At 38.1% G+C, this 12,848-nt stretch overlaps 1 long non-coding RNA gene across 1 annotated transcript; it reads left to right on the plus strand.

Moving 5' to 3' along the window:
- The first annotated feature begins 51 nt into the window (after positions 1 to 51).
- LOC122181632 lies at positions 52 to 12,848 on the plus strand. The gene is made up of 3 exons (XR_006179515.1): positions 52 to 194; positions 290 to 345; positions 12,491 to 12,848. It is a non-coding gene; the product is annotated as an uncharacterized LOC122181632 (long non-coding RNA).

The raw sequence follows: 12,848 nt of genomic DNA on the forward strand, positions 1-12,848 counted from the left end.
CGGCGCTCTCTCCCATCTCCCCGCAGCGGTAGCCACCGCACCGCCCCGCGAGCAGCGGACGAAAGGGGACGGATGGGCTGACGGGAGAGCGCCTCTGAGGGGCCGCGAGGGTGCGGCGTGCCCGGCTCCCGTCTTCTCCCTCTGGCACCTTGGCCTGGCGGCTCCTGCGGCTCGTTGCGCAGCTGTACGCCCGTGTGAGTTCCCACTGTCGTACACGGGTAAAGGCAGCGCGAAATAACCCTTCCAGGAAGACTTTCATGTCAGTTTTGCCATACTGTCTTTCTTTTAGGGCCCTGAGAGGAGCTGCCAAGCTTAACTTTCAACAGAGAGGAACATGTTGCCAGTGTGAGTATAGAAAAGCCTCCCCTGCCGGGGCATAGCCGCACGGCCCGCCCCCGCGGAACCTGTTCTACTCGTAGGTGCTTTTCCTGTCCCAGCGCAAGCACCCGGGCCGGCATCACTGTCGTCGCACCTGGGGCAAGTTTGTCTCTTGGTGCCGACGCTGGGGTCTCAGAACAAGTTGTTCGCATGTTCTAGAGCGCTGGAGAAAGGGCTGTTCGATCTAGTTCTCTGGCACTGACTTGTGTGTGTCGGATGGTTTGGTAATCTCTGTGCTTTAAAGCATCGGTACATGGGTGTAAACTAACCCATGTGTATTCTGATCCTCTGGAAAATATACGTCAGAGTCGCAAAACATTATGAAATTTACTGTGTATCAAAATTTTGCTCTCTGCATTGCCGAGATTTGAGGGCCCTGTCTTGGTGGGTGTTTGTTGGGTTTTTTATTTACTTGTTTGTTTTTGAAGTTTCAGATATTTTGACAGTAGGTAAATCGGAAAAGCTAAAAATCAGTAATATTCTCATCAAATAAAATGTCATATATTCAAATCATTATGAAAAGGAAAGTCTAGAAATTTTCTTTGAGGTACAGTTTTCATCTCTGCCACTTTTCATCTCTGTCTGTGCTGGGATCAAGAGCACTGTAGTATTGAGACTTTTTACAGATCCTTTTCCCTCCATAAACTTAGGTTGGTTGTACCCTTCCACTGAACCATCTTTCAAATATAGCCCTACACTGTGTACACACAATGTCCATCTATTTAGGCCATGCTGACCTTTGTTGTTTGCATGACTTGTGCTCTGCTACATTTATCTTCTGTCCTTACCCCGCTTTTTGAGTTTACCCAGAACCACATCCTGTATTTCATTCATCTTCTACCTTGTTTTAAATAATTTCACAAATGCCTGCCATCTTCTAGGAAACTTGTCTCATGCATTGAGTTCTCTCACAGTTCAATTTACTGTCTTCATTTTTCAATGTTGTTTTTTATCAAAAAAACTTTGCAGTAGAACTTAGTCCGAAACACGAGGCTTTTATTGATCCATTATTTAATCAGTTTCCAACAGCACTCATGGGGGAGCATATCTGTGGTAAAATCATCCCCACTGATCAGATGCTTTTGTGACAGAAGTTCCTTCTTTGTTCTGCAATTTGAGATATGCTGTATTTCAGTACTCTACATGTTGTGGTCACTTTGTGTTCTCAGCATTTTTGGTACAAGTCAATTGGAAGAGTTTTCCAAGGCAGCAGATAATGACAACATTAGTTCAGAAGTATCTCAAATGTAAAAGGCAGAGCTTAGAAGAAAACAAAGCAAACTACCAAGAGTGTCATCTGTATTAATAATGGCATGCATAGCCTCCCTGAAGAAGCAATATCAAATTGAGACCTGTGCTTTTGATATGGTTAATGGTATGGTTCAAACTTCTCATTATCTATGTAAAAACATTCAGAGAGAAAGCCATTTAAACTTGAGACTGTGCTATGGAAGACTGAAATGTCTAGGAATAGAAAAAGCATATTTACTATTTAAATTTTTACCATTACATTACCATTACCATATTTACCATTTACTATGGTCTGTTGTCTGAAGAGTTAAGCAGAAGTACTCACCTAAGCACTTCTCAGCCCAGCTGCTGCTTTCCATACAGGGTGCCATATTTTCAGTTATACTGGTTTATGAAACCAGATTATGAAATAATTTAGAAAAGTAACATTGGAGGACAGGTAAAAATTGGAAGGTTTTAATTTTTAATCTGGATCCACTCCCTGACAATTTTTGCAGTGCAACTCCTGAAATACTTGCTTGGGCAAAATATGTTGTGCTTCAATTTCACATAAATTAAATGTCTGTTTAATAAAAAGCAGTGATAAAATTGCTAAACGGTTTAGATTCTCAAATCATATCCTGACTCAATATTGATTTTAACCTGTTGAGTTTTAGGGAATAGATTTAAGATGGGAGTGCTAGAAACTTGTATGGAGTATTTCGTCCAACTGGTAACCATGTGAATACAGCTATTTTAAATGGAGTCTGGGTTAACAAATGAGAAGATGCTCTGATTTCTTTTTTCTTAGAACAGGAAGAACCTGTATTATTTGCTGTTGGCACTTGGCATACTTGGCAACCAGCTGGTTTCTGAGAACAACATATCTAATAATTAAATGAAAACCATGTTGTTTATTGTAGGCTCAGTAACATTAATAGCAGGGAGAGCAATTTACAAGTGTTGTGACAGGTAGCAGAGGAATGAAATTAATTTATGTAAGTTGATGTAAGCTGTAAGGTACAAGTTAAGTTTGAAAGTAGTTTCTATGGTGCTGGTGTCCATTCTGTAGACTTGCACTTGCCTGACATGTAAGTTCATATAAATTCAGCAAGATTGTTCACTTGTTTGATGTTACTGTGATATTTGAAAACTCACTTGTACTAACTAGTAGAGCAAGGTCAGTTCCAGGGACCGATACGGTGTCTTCTGTCAAATCTGCGTTCTCTTGTGTTTATCCAGCCTCTTTCAGTTTATAGTTTTAGAATTTGAAATAGTTTGTGGGGGATCAATGAATACTCTACTAATGCAGGCATCAGTGTTAAATGATAAGATTTTGCCAGTTCTGTTGTGCCAGAGTATTAGTTTCTTGCATGATTTTTAACAGAAGGAAAGGATTCATCTGAAGCTGAGCTAGGTCTCATTTTTATCAGTGTATATATGTGTGATGAATAAAGATATGGATTATGCCAAAGCCAACTTGGCCAATATAACTAATACCAACCAGATGGAACCATTTCACATTTCGTCACTTCACATGACTTGAAACACCAGTGGGGGTGAAGTAATGCGGATATGCTATCTGCCACTCAAAAAAAAAGCACACCTCCACCTCCCTGAAATATTATGCCAATTACACCATGAGTTTAGTCTGCAGAGTGGGGCCTCTGCATTGAAATGGATATAAACTTTATTTCATCTGCTGAACAGGGAGAGGAAGGGGTTCCATTTCTTCGTTCTTCACCGTTCTTGCCCTTTCCCTACCCACCTCCTGCATGGCCCCAGGAACTTAAGATTGGGAAGGACAGAAAGTTAAATTTGTGAATAACATGGTGAGATTGTAACGGAAAAATGCCTTCACTGTGCTGTTCACAGTGATGTTTGGAATGCTGATATTTCTATCATGAATCACTCTCCTTGGCAGCCTGTGTGAAATAAATGTAGAGTTAGGTTTTTCCTCCAAAATGCAGTTCTCTGCTTTTATTAAGTGCCAGTTCTTTGTGCTTAATTTGCCCATCTTCTTTGGAACGAGTGAGGTAGGTGTAAAAATGGTTCCTGTTCAGCATGTTTACTTTCTTCCAGAAGTGAATCAGAACTTAGTTTGACCTGTACAGCTTCTGGAGATGCAAAGGCTATGTTACATCACTGCTCAACATTTATTTCTAACTTATCTCAAATATTGTATTATTTTAGGTTTTGTTAGATACAGAAGATAGAAGGCCAGAAAGAATCCATTTCAGTTTTCTATTGTACTTAGAATAATGTTTGCAAGAAAAAAAAGATTCTTTTTTCCATCAAAAAGTGGAAAAGAAGTTTTTAAATGAAACCTGAATTGTTATAGTTGGTTTCTAACATCGGTAATGTAGAAAGGATAGTAATGTAATACAAGAAAGATTTTAATACATTGTGTGTAGTTCTATTTCCTTAATTACAAGAAATTAATAATGAGTCCAGTCTTTACACTCTGCCAAACTCTTATCCTTGTCATATTTCTAAAAACTGCTGTCACCTACACTGAACTTCCATTCTTGATCAATGCTGCATTTGTTAATCATTGTTTTCTGGGTCAGATTTTTTTTGGATAATTAGATTTTCTCCTCCATATGCAATACTTTTTGGAGAATTTTTCTTAACTTTTTTTTATTGTTGAGCATTTGTTACTGCTCAATTACAGTTTTGCTACACACTCACCTTGCTGAAACAAGACAGATAATGGAGGAACAATGTGGTAACTGAAGTGGGTTTCTGGAGTTGAATTCCTGTCTCCACCCATTGTTTCACAAGCTGGCAATTTTTATAGCAACACTTTTAATTAGCTATTTTAGAGACACTGGACAGTCTATGAGCCTAATGGCTTATACACTAACAATCCATACACAACATCCTCATAATATGATTGAATAAACTTTTCACTTTTTTTGCTTAACACTGCCAAATTATTGACTTTTGAAAAACAGATTTCTGTGCCTTTTCTGACAGTTCTTGGCCAGGAGCTGCCTGCAGGGCTGGAGAGACCATCATGAAATAGGCTTGGATCTCTCTCAGCTCCTGCTAAGTATATCAACCTATAAAGTAATCATTCACAACAGATTTCCTTACAGATGACATTTTTCAGTCTCTGCACTCTTCCTCCCTGTGGACTGAGTAGTCAGTTATCTGTTAATCAGGTACTACACAAGCTCAAAGGCTTTTCCTGTAATGGTTGTGCCACACCAAAACACAGCTGGGCACAGGAACTGAGCATAGGTAACAGTTGTTGGCTTTAAGAATAATCCTATTGATCTGAATGACTGGAGAATAAAACCAGATAAGGGATGAAAGGAACATATTAAGATGAGACAATACTGAGACCAGAAGAAAAACAAATTGCTTGAGAAGAAATCAGTGAAAAAAAGGCCATATAAATTGAGATGTCTTAGCACTAGAGTAAGTAGAGAGGAAGGCTGAGACACCCTGATTGGGAAGCCTGTGGAAGAAAGGTTTGGAGACTAGTTGAGCAAGGAGATTAGAGGGGCTGAACGATGATTCTGGTATTGGGAGGGAATCAAATGGTTGGGCAAGAAGATCAGACTAGGTGTGTGTTACGAAATAGTAGGATGACACTGAGCTAAAGTGGTAAACAGAAAGGAGGGATTTTGAGTTAATTGACTGGAAAGGAGAAAGGTTGAAAGAAGGTACTTACATTTAGTAAGATACATTTAGTAAGATGTGAGATGGAACTGTCTGGACAAGGAATCTGTGGCACCTGAGCTAGCAGTTTCTGGTAGAGATGTAGTAGGACACTTGACAGGAAGTTCACGTGCAGCTCTTGCATGAAGCTGTATTAGTCAGTAGATCAGGACTGTCTAGGTAAGGAGGCTGTTGCCTACAGGACTGCTCTGTCATATATTACAAAATATTTTAGGAGACAACATATGAGTAGGTGACAACGGGAAGCAAAATGATAGTTCTGCAGCTAAGGCAGCTAAATGGAATCACTTCAGGATGCTGCACCAGGACACACACAAAGTTGGCCATTAAATGCATTTTCCCTTTTTTAAGAGAAATGTGTATTAGAGATGCATTTGCAGAAGTGTTTTGTGCTGCTAAGTAGTTGCAATTTAAGTGGAGCTTGCTTAAACAGTTTTTTTTTTAAATAATTAGCATTTTTTACATTTCTTAATGTAACATTACATTAAATAATACAATAATAATACATTTTTAAATGTAACAGTATTTGAATGGCATTCATTTAAGGCTAGAGCTAAATAGCAATTAGAAGTGAATTTTTCAAATGAACTCTAAATAACTGCCTATTCACTGAATGAGACAGCAATAGAGTGGTAAAATGTATGAAGTGATGTAATTAAATGCTGCATCCTGCTGTAGCATCAATTCAGGGCTCTTGTGCAGTTTTAGACCACCGCTGTGGCAGATTTATTCAGCATTACTCCACACATGCAGAATCCAACTATTTGAATTAGCAACATTTTGGGGGGAGTGAGAAACAAGAAAAATCAAGAAAAAAGCAGGAAAAAAACCAGGGGAAAAAAAAATAATTTTTAAAAAAGACCAGTGGAAAAGACAGGGGCTTTCTAGTGCTCTGCAGCTCACTCTGACTCTCAGTAGTTGTCATAACTGAGGTGCTGGTGTAGAACTGTAATCAGTGTATAGACGAGATCTAGTTGCTTTCTTTGTAAGTGTTTGAATTCATTCGCAGATTTAAAAAGGAATGCACTAGTAACAGCGTAAGAAGCAGCAAAGAAAGGTGTGAATCATGAATGACTGATGACTTGTCAAATGACAGGAAATAATTCAGCTGAACTGTATAGAAAGTAGGTGAGTAGTAAATCTTTGATTTTGATTGAGGAAAGCAAGAGAGACTTCATTGCTTATTAAAGATCATAAAATCTTGAAGAACAAGACTGGAAGTTACCTTCGGGACCATCCAAGATTGACTTCAGCAAAGATGGTATAGAAAGAGAGGAATGGAAAAGATCAGGGAAAAGGAAAATAACATTATTAACATGGTGAACCTCATAGTTGTATGGAAGAGTTAGGAAGAAACACATTCCTTAGAGACTGTAGAATAGGTATCAAAATCTGTAATCTTGTGTAAAAATAAGAAATGTGACACAAGTGTGCTTTTGTTAAGTATGAGATCAAGAAGCAGAGAAGAAGGCAGAAGGTGGGCCTGAGGAATGTGAAGAAAACAGCAAACTTTTAAAGAAATACAGAACTTGACACAAAGACACACAGAAAGAGTGCTGGTATAGCTTTTGTTTCTTTTGTAAAAGGACCTGACTGTTACACTACTCCTATTACTACTACTTACTAACATTTAGTATATTGCTACTAAGATATGTTAATAATGTCTTTATTACAAATTTATTAATATTACATATTGGAACTACTAATAGTACTGTGATGCTACTGATACTGTATTTAACAACAGATATTAAGTTATTTAGATTACTAGTGCCCAAGACAGCACTTGCAGTCAAACATGCATTAACTTGTTCAGCAGCTGGAGATACGATACTGCTTACATGGTTTCTAGTATAGCTCATGCCCACAGAAAATTATAATCTGAAACTGAATTAATCAGTGAAAGAAATGAAAAAGCTGTCTAAATGTAATTGCCCATCAGGACTGTTACCCTCATGCTTTATAGGCTGGTGCTTTATATGTTTAAAAAAAATCAAAAGTTTCTGTGGACAAAAATACACATATGCATGTGTACATAAATATTATATGCACAGATACATAGCCAAACTTTTTCTATTGGTACAGAAAATTAATCCTCTTTATACAAAAAAAAATAAATAGTGAAGTTTTATCCTATTCCAACAGAAAGAAATCGTATTACTCTTCAGCCTTAAGGCACAAAGTTGTGTGTCTAACCAACGTGAGAAAATTCTCTGTTCCTTCCTACGTAGAGCTACACCCTCAGCCACAGCTGAAAGCTCGTCCTCTCCTGCCTGCCAGCTAGGGCAGAGTTTATAGGGTAGGGCAAAATTCTTTGCTCCAGCTCAGCAAGACTGAACCCACAAACTTCATCTTAATGCAGAATGTATAAATAGAAAATACACAGTTTAACTAGTAAGTAAATCATCATCCAAATTACATCACTACAAGTCAGATGTCATCTGCCAATTTGCCCTCTTATCTGGAGTGAGAGTTTTTACCACATGTAAGGGCAAGTTTGCATGTTATCATCACATATTAGTTAATGCACTGAATGTTCACACCCTAGTTGATCTCTTGCTAACTTGGGAATAGCACAAACAGGCATCCAAAGTGAGCAAATACTAGATATGGACCAGGCCTCTAATGATGGTCTATGTTAACTAAGCCAAAAGAAACTAACTCTATCTTTCTAGTTCTTTTCCTAAATTTTTTTGCACCATACGTTTGTCCTTCAAGTACACCTGTGTCAATCTTTAAGTGTATTAGATTTTCAACATCTGAAATTGTAATTCAGGATTGACTTATGTGATGATCTGAATAAATCAGCAGCTGTTATGTTGTCCCGGTTATACTGTTGAAATGCCTTTCAGTCCAAAAAGCTCTGCAGTTCTGAGAAGAGGAGGATGAATAAAGTTGCTTGAAGCAAGCACTAGATCAGGACATGTAAGTACTGAGCAGTCCCTGTAGGCAGTTTGCAAAGGTTACTTCAGACACCACTGAAATGTCTGTTTCTCAAGCAGGTGTTCAACAGCTTTGTCGTTGCTGTTGCACATTGAAGCAGTTGTTCCAGTTACTGGTGGACCTTCACTTTCAGAAACACATCTCTTATTTTTTTCTTTCACATTAAGGAAAATATGAAGGCTTTTGTAGCATAGCACATCCACTGCCTGTGCATTTGGTACTGGGAAGTCAACTTGTGAGGAAAAGATTGAATGTGTGAATAAAATAAGGTTTTATGAGCAGCAGTGCACTGTGACTTCTGCCTTCCATAAAGAAAGGAAACAAAGTATTAACCAAAACCTCAGAAGAGCAAGAAGGGTTAAAACAAGGAAAAAAAGGTCAAGGGAAGGAAGAAAAAGTTCCTACATTTTTAATTTAAAATCGTAGCCATTATTTCCTAGAAATTCCAGGTGGATAATGGGACCTCCCAGTTACAACAGCAAGACATGGAGACCAAGTTCATTCAATTGTGGTTATAAAATATATACTTCAGTGGTTCAATAAAATTTAACTTACCTTTCAAACTTCTTGATAATAATCTAACTGTAAGGTTCATCTCCAAGTGTTCTAGATTCATCATCTTCCTTTTAAATGCAAAGTGCAATCCTATGGGGAGCCTCACACTAATATTTTAAGGTTATTGCCACTTGTGCTCTTGGAATTTGCCGTTCTCAGAATTCCATCACCAAGCTGAAATCTAACAGCAAAAAAATTGTGAGAGAAATAGTAGAAAAAAAGAAGTCAAACAAACGTGAAATAGGGGGTACAAATGCTCAGAAGTTTACTTTGAATCTAGAAAGTCTCCTCCTACAGAAATAAATACTTTAACACACAACCAAAACACAGTAGCTCGGGTTTTCCTCCCAGATACTAATTAATAAAAGAACTCTAAAGAACTGTATTGTATACATGGTAGTGAATTATTGGGCTGGGAACCTAATCTAGCTCTTCATGTTTGATTTGTTTGTAGGCTTTCCCAAGGCAGTGTTAATGCAAACAAGAACTTTGAAATAGCACAAAACTCTCATTCAACCTGTGCCATCAAAACAGACTGTTACTCTACACTTGTGACTCTTCACTGTATATTCATTCCAGCACAGATATCATTCTTAACTGCGTTCTTAGCTTTGAAGGTATCACTCGGCATCTTCCTGGCAGCTCTCATAAATTAACATGTCCAACTAGTCTTTGGCAATACCTGACCCACTGCAGGTAAAGCTGGGCTGGCAGCTTACAGAACACTCGATATTTCTGTAAGAGAAACCACCAGAAAACTCCGTAGCACTCCAGAGAGACTGGTTCCATGCATGAAAGCATACAGTGTATGGTTCTGGGTCTCCCTCCAGATAGTTTTTGTTCCAAGTGGATATTTGTTCTAGAGATTTACTCATGTGGTTTAGGATCTAGATTCTGATGCTAATTTACAAATGGCCAGTTTTTACTTGTTTTTCACCATCATTGCCCTTTCGCTTTAGCAAATCTTCATCCTTGGTGTTTACCATTTATGTGTAATGGTGATGTCACATCTAATCTCAGCCTTTTTCTTCCTTTGGTCACCTCAGTAGTCATTTCTGCATATGGGCTTACTGTACATTCCATTTTGAATTCATACCAGCGTTAATCTCCTCTTTCTGCTGGAAAATACTTCAGGTGGTTGTAAAAACATCAAGATTTACTTACTCTATCACATTTTATACGCGTCAACTACATCAGCCTGTTCTGCTACTTCCAAAAAGTGTCATCTTATAGCACTTTCTTCGTTACTATTCTTCAAGATATGTTTCTGTAGTTTATATTGTTTTATTCTGAGTTTAGAGATTTATAATTATAATAATTATTATTATAATTAGAGTTTCATTCTGTTTTGATGTCTCCATTTCTTGAGGTGAACCTTGTTTTTCCCTGTGCATAATTACCCCATCTCTCCTCCATATTAATGATACCTTCTAGTTTTTGGTCAACAAAACACTGATAACATTCATGTCAGGGTCACTAATAACTACGTTAAAGTTTGATAGCTTTCTTTTATCCTGGATTCACCTCCCAAAAATTGTTCAACGCCTTATCACTTTTAACCAGTTCATTGCCTGTTTTATAGCCCTTATAAAAATTATCAACTTTGCAAACTTGGTTAAAAAATTTCTAAGCATCACACAGTGTGCATAATTAGCGATCACTTAGGTAATGTGTCACACTACCTTTGCCTAGAAAATGCTTGGGTTTTTTTCCCCCAAACATAATTGCAAGTCCAATACACTTTTGTCTACTTGTATACCTGATTATACATCATTCCCTCTTATTGCACACATCTGAGCTGCAACATTCCCTTCACTCATTGCACACAACATTCAAGGACCCATCAGAGATGAAAAACTTCTGTTCTCTCCCTCCTTTTTGCAGTAAGATAGTGTATTACCTGCTCTCCTGTCGTGTGCCACCCTGACTTCACACTCATTTGAAGTATTTCTCATGGAATTGATGCAGCAATATTCATATTCTAGTTTTCTCCATCGCCACATCCTGCAGATTTGCAGCTCACTCAATGTGAGTTTCTCCTTCAAACACATCCTATTCCTCTATTCTTATTTCTATTAATTGTACTAACCATGGGTTGAGCAGTGTATTTAAATCTATTTTAGGACAGTCGAGAAAGTTCCCTCCCCTTCGAAAGATCTTCACATGGATAAGGAACTTAGACAGGGTAGTCACTGTGGAAGCCAGAGAGACGTGAAACCTCTGCTGTCAAGTAGCCTCTGAACTTGGCTGTGGTCGCTCACGGCGGCAGTGACAGCCGGTTGATGGCAGCTAGGAGTCCTGCACTTATCAGTTGCGCCACACGATGGCGCCATAATGCTAAGTGTGTAAATCAACGGGACTAATGAGCTCTAGTATTACACAATTAACGGAGGGCAACCTTTGAATTTGCTGTAATCGTAACAGACTATTTCAATCCTAAAGTCACGTTAGTTATTTTCTCAGTCTGCATTCATTTCACCTTCAGTCCCAAGTCTCGTGTACGCATTAGAGGTGGCTTATTTTTTCCTTTATCAGTCATCCATTTGAAGAGCATATTCCTTCATTTTTCATCGTATTTAAAGCAATCTCTGTCTCTGTCGATTTGCTTTAAAGTTTCAGTAGTTAGGAGACCAAAGGCCACCTGAGATTGCTATTGCATTTCTGTGGTATGTTGGAACTGTTTATATATACCCCCAAAGCATTCCTGAGAAAGCCCACGTAACTGAAATAGTTCATTTAATTATTCAGAGAATTAACAGTAACATAAAATTAAAGTGACTGCTACTGACAGACGTTTTTTGTTGGGCATCACACATGTTAACCTTATAAAGTTAAGATGAAAATGGTACCATTAATTTCACTCCAGCAAGAGTCCTACACATGTTTAAGATTCTTCTTGTCTCAGATTGAAACTAACTACAGGAACTGGCAATATCTCCAAACATTGCTCAAAATACAGACTTACTGATACACAAAATATACAAGAGTACACAATATGTGAAAACTAGATGCAGTTTTTGGGAATATGTTTATCAATGGGAACTCAAGGCTCTGATTTATGCAGGCTTTCAGTCTAATTGGGATTAACGCCTGGAGGCATATCAGGATAATACAGGTGCTCTTCTGTATTCAGAACTTTTTCCCCCCTCCCTAACTTCCCTCTGTTCTTGTCTCCCAATAATGCAATTATTTCATTAAGTTGACAAAAGTAATGTTAAACCATTATTCCACTCAATAAGATTTATCAGTAAGTAAACATATGTAAAAATATTGCTAATGTTCTCACTCCTTTGAGTATCATCCTAGTTACAATCATGCACATTTTTACTTCTTTCAAAATTACCTTCACCACCATTTTCAAGCCGTAAAGACCTTCTGCTCTTACTTTGTATTCATTTCTACAAATAAAGAACTGCCTCTTCTCTGTGCTGGAGCTAACACTGATTATTGTGCTAGCACAGTATAGGGGAGCTTCCTGATGCCTCCTCAAAACTATCAGAATGTTTCCTAGCATGGAATATCACTGAAAACAGCTGCTAAGTCTTTACCTGAAACATTTACATCTGTTTGCCACGATGGTGTTTCAAAGCATTTGATAAAACGCTTCAGAAGTGACGGTAGAAGTGGGATAAGTACATAACAAATTGCTTTGAGTTGGTACACTCAAGTGTTTTATTTTCCTTGTTTAATTATTTAGCTCTTTGCTTGGGAAAAGGCATAAGCTTCCTGGTGTGCTCCTGATCTACGTTTCATTGAGATTTGCACTGTGGGACCCTTCTTGACATTCTGCAGAAAAGTGGCACTGTAATCCAGAGCACAAGTTGAGGATATTCTGGGACAGCAATTATGGTCTTAATCTGCCTGAACAAATTTGCAAAATTTCACCTGTTTTATGGGAAAACATTGCACACCTGATGGGGAATCATTACAGAAATGTTCCTGTTTCACCACCAGCGAAAGCAAACCAGCAGCATTCCCTTCTCCATACAGATCTTTCACTGTAAAGGAAGCAATTAAAAATTTCACTCCTAACCACAACTTACTACAATAAACAA

The sequence above is a fragment of the Lagopus leucura genome, unplaced genomic scaffold (assembly GCF_019238085.1).
Source record: "Lagopus leucura isolate 7727_CA_CO unplaced genomic scaffold, USGS_WTPT01 Super-Scaffold_100009, whole genome shotgun sequence".
NCBI classification, from domain to species: domain Eukaryota; kingdom Metazoa; phylum Chordata; class Aves; order Galliformes; family Phasianidae; genus Lagopus; species Lagopus leucura.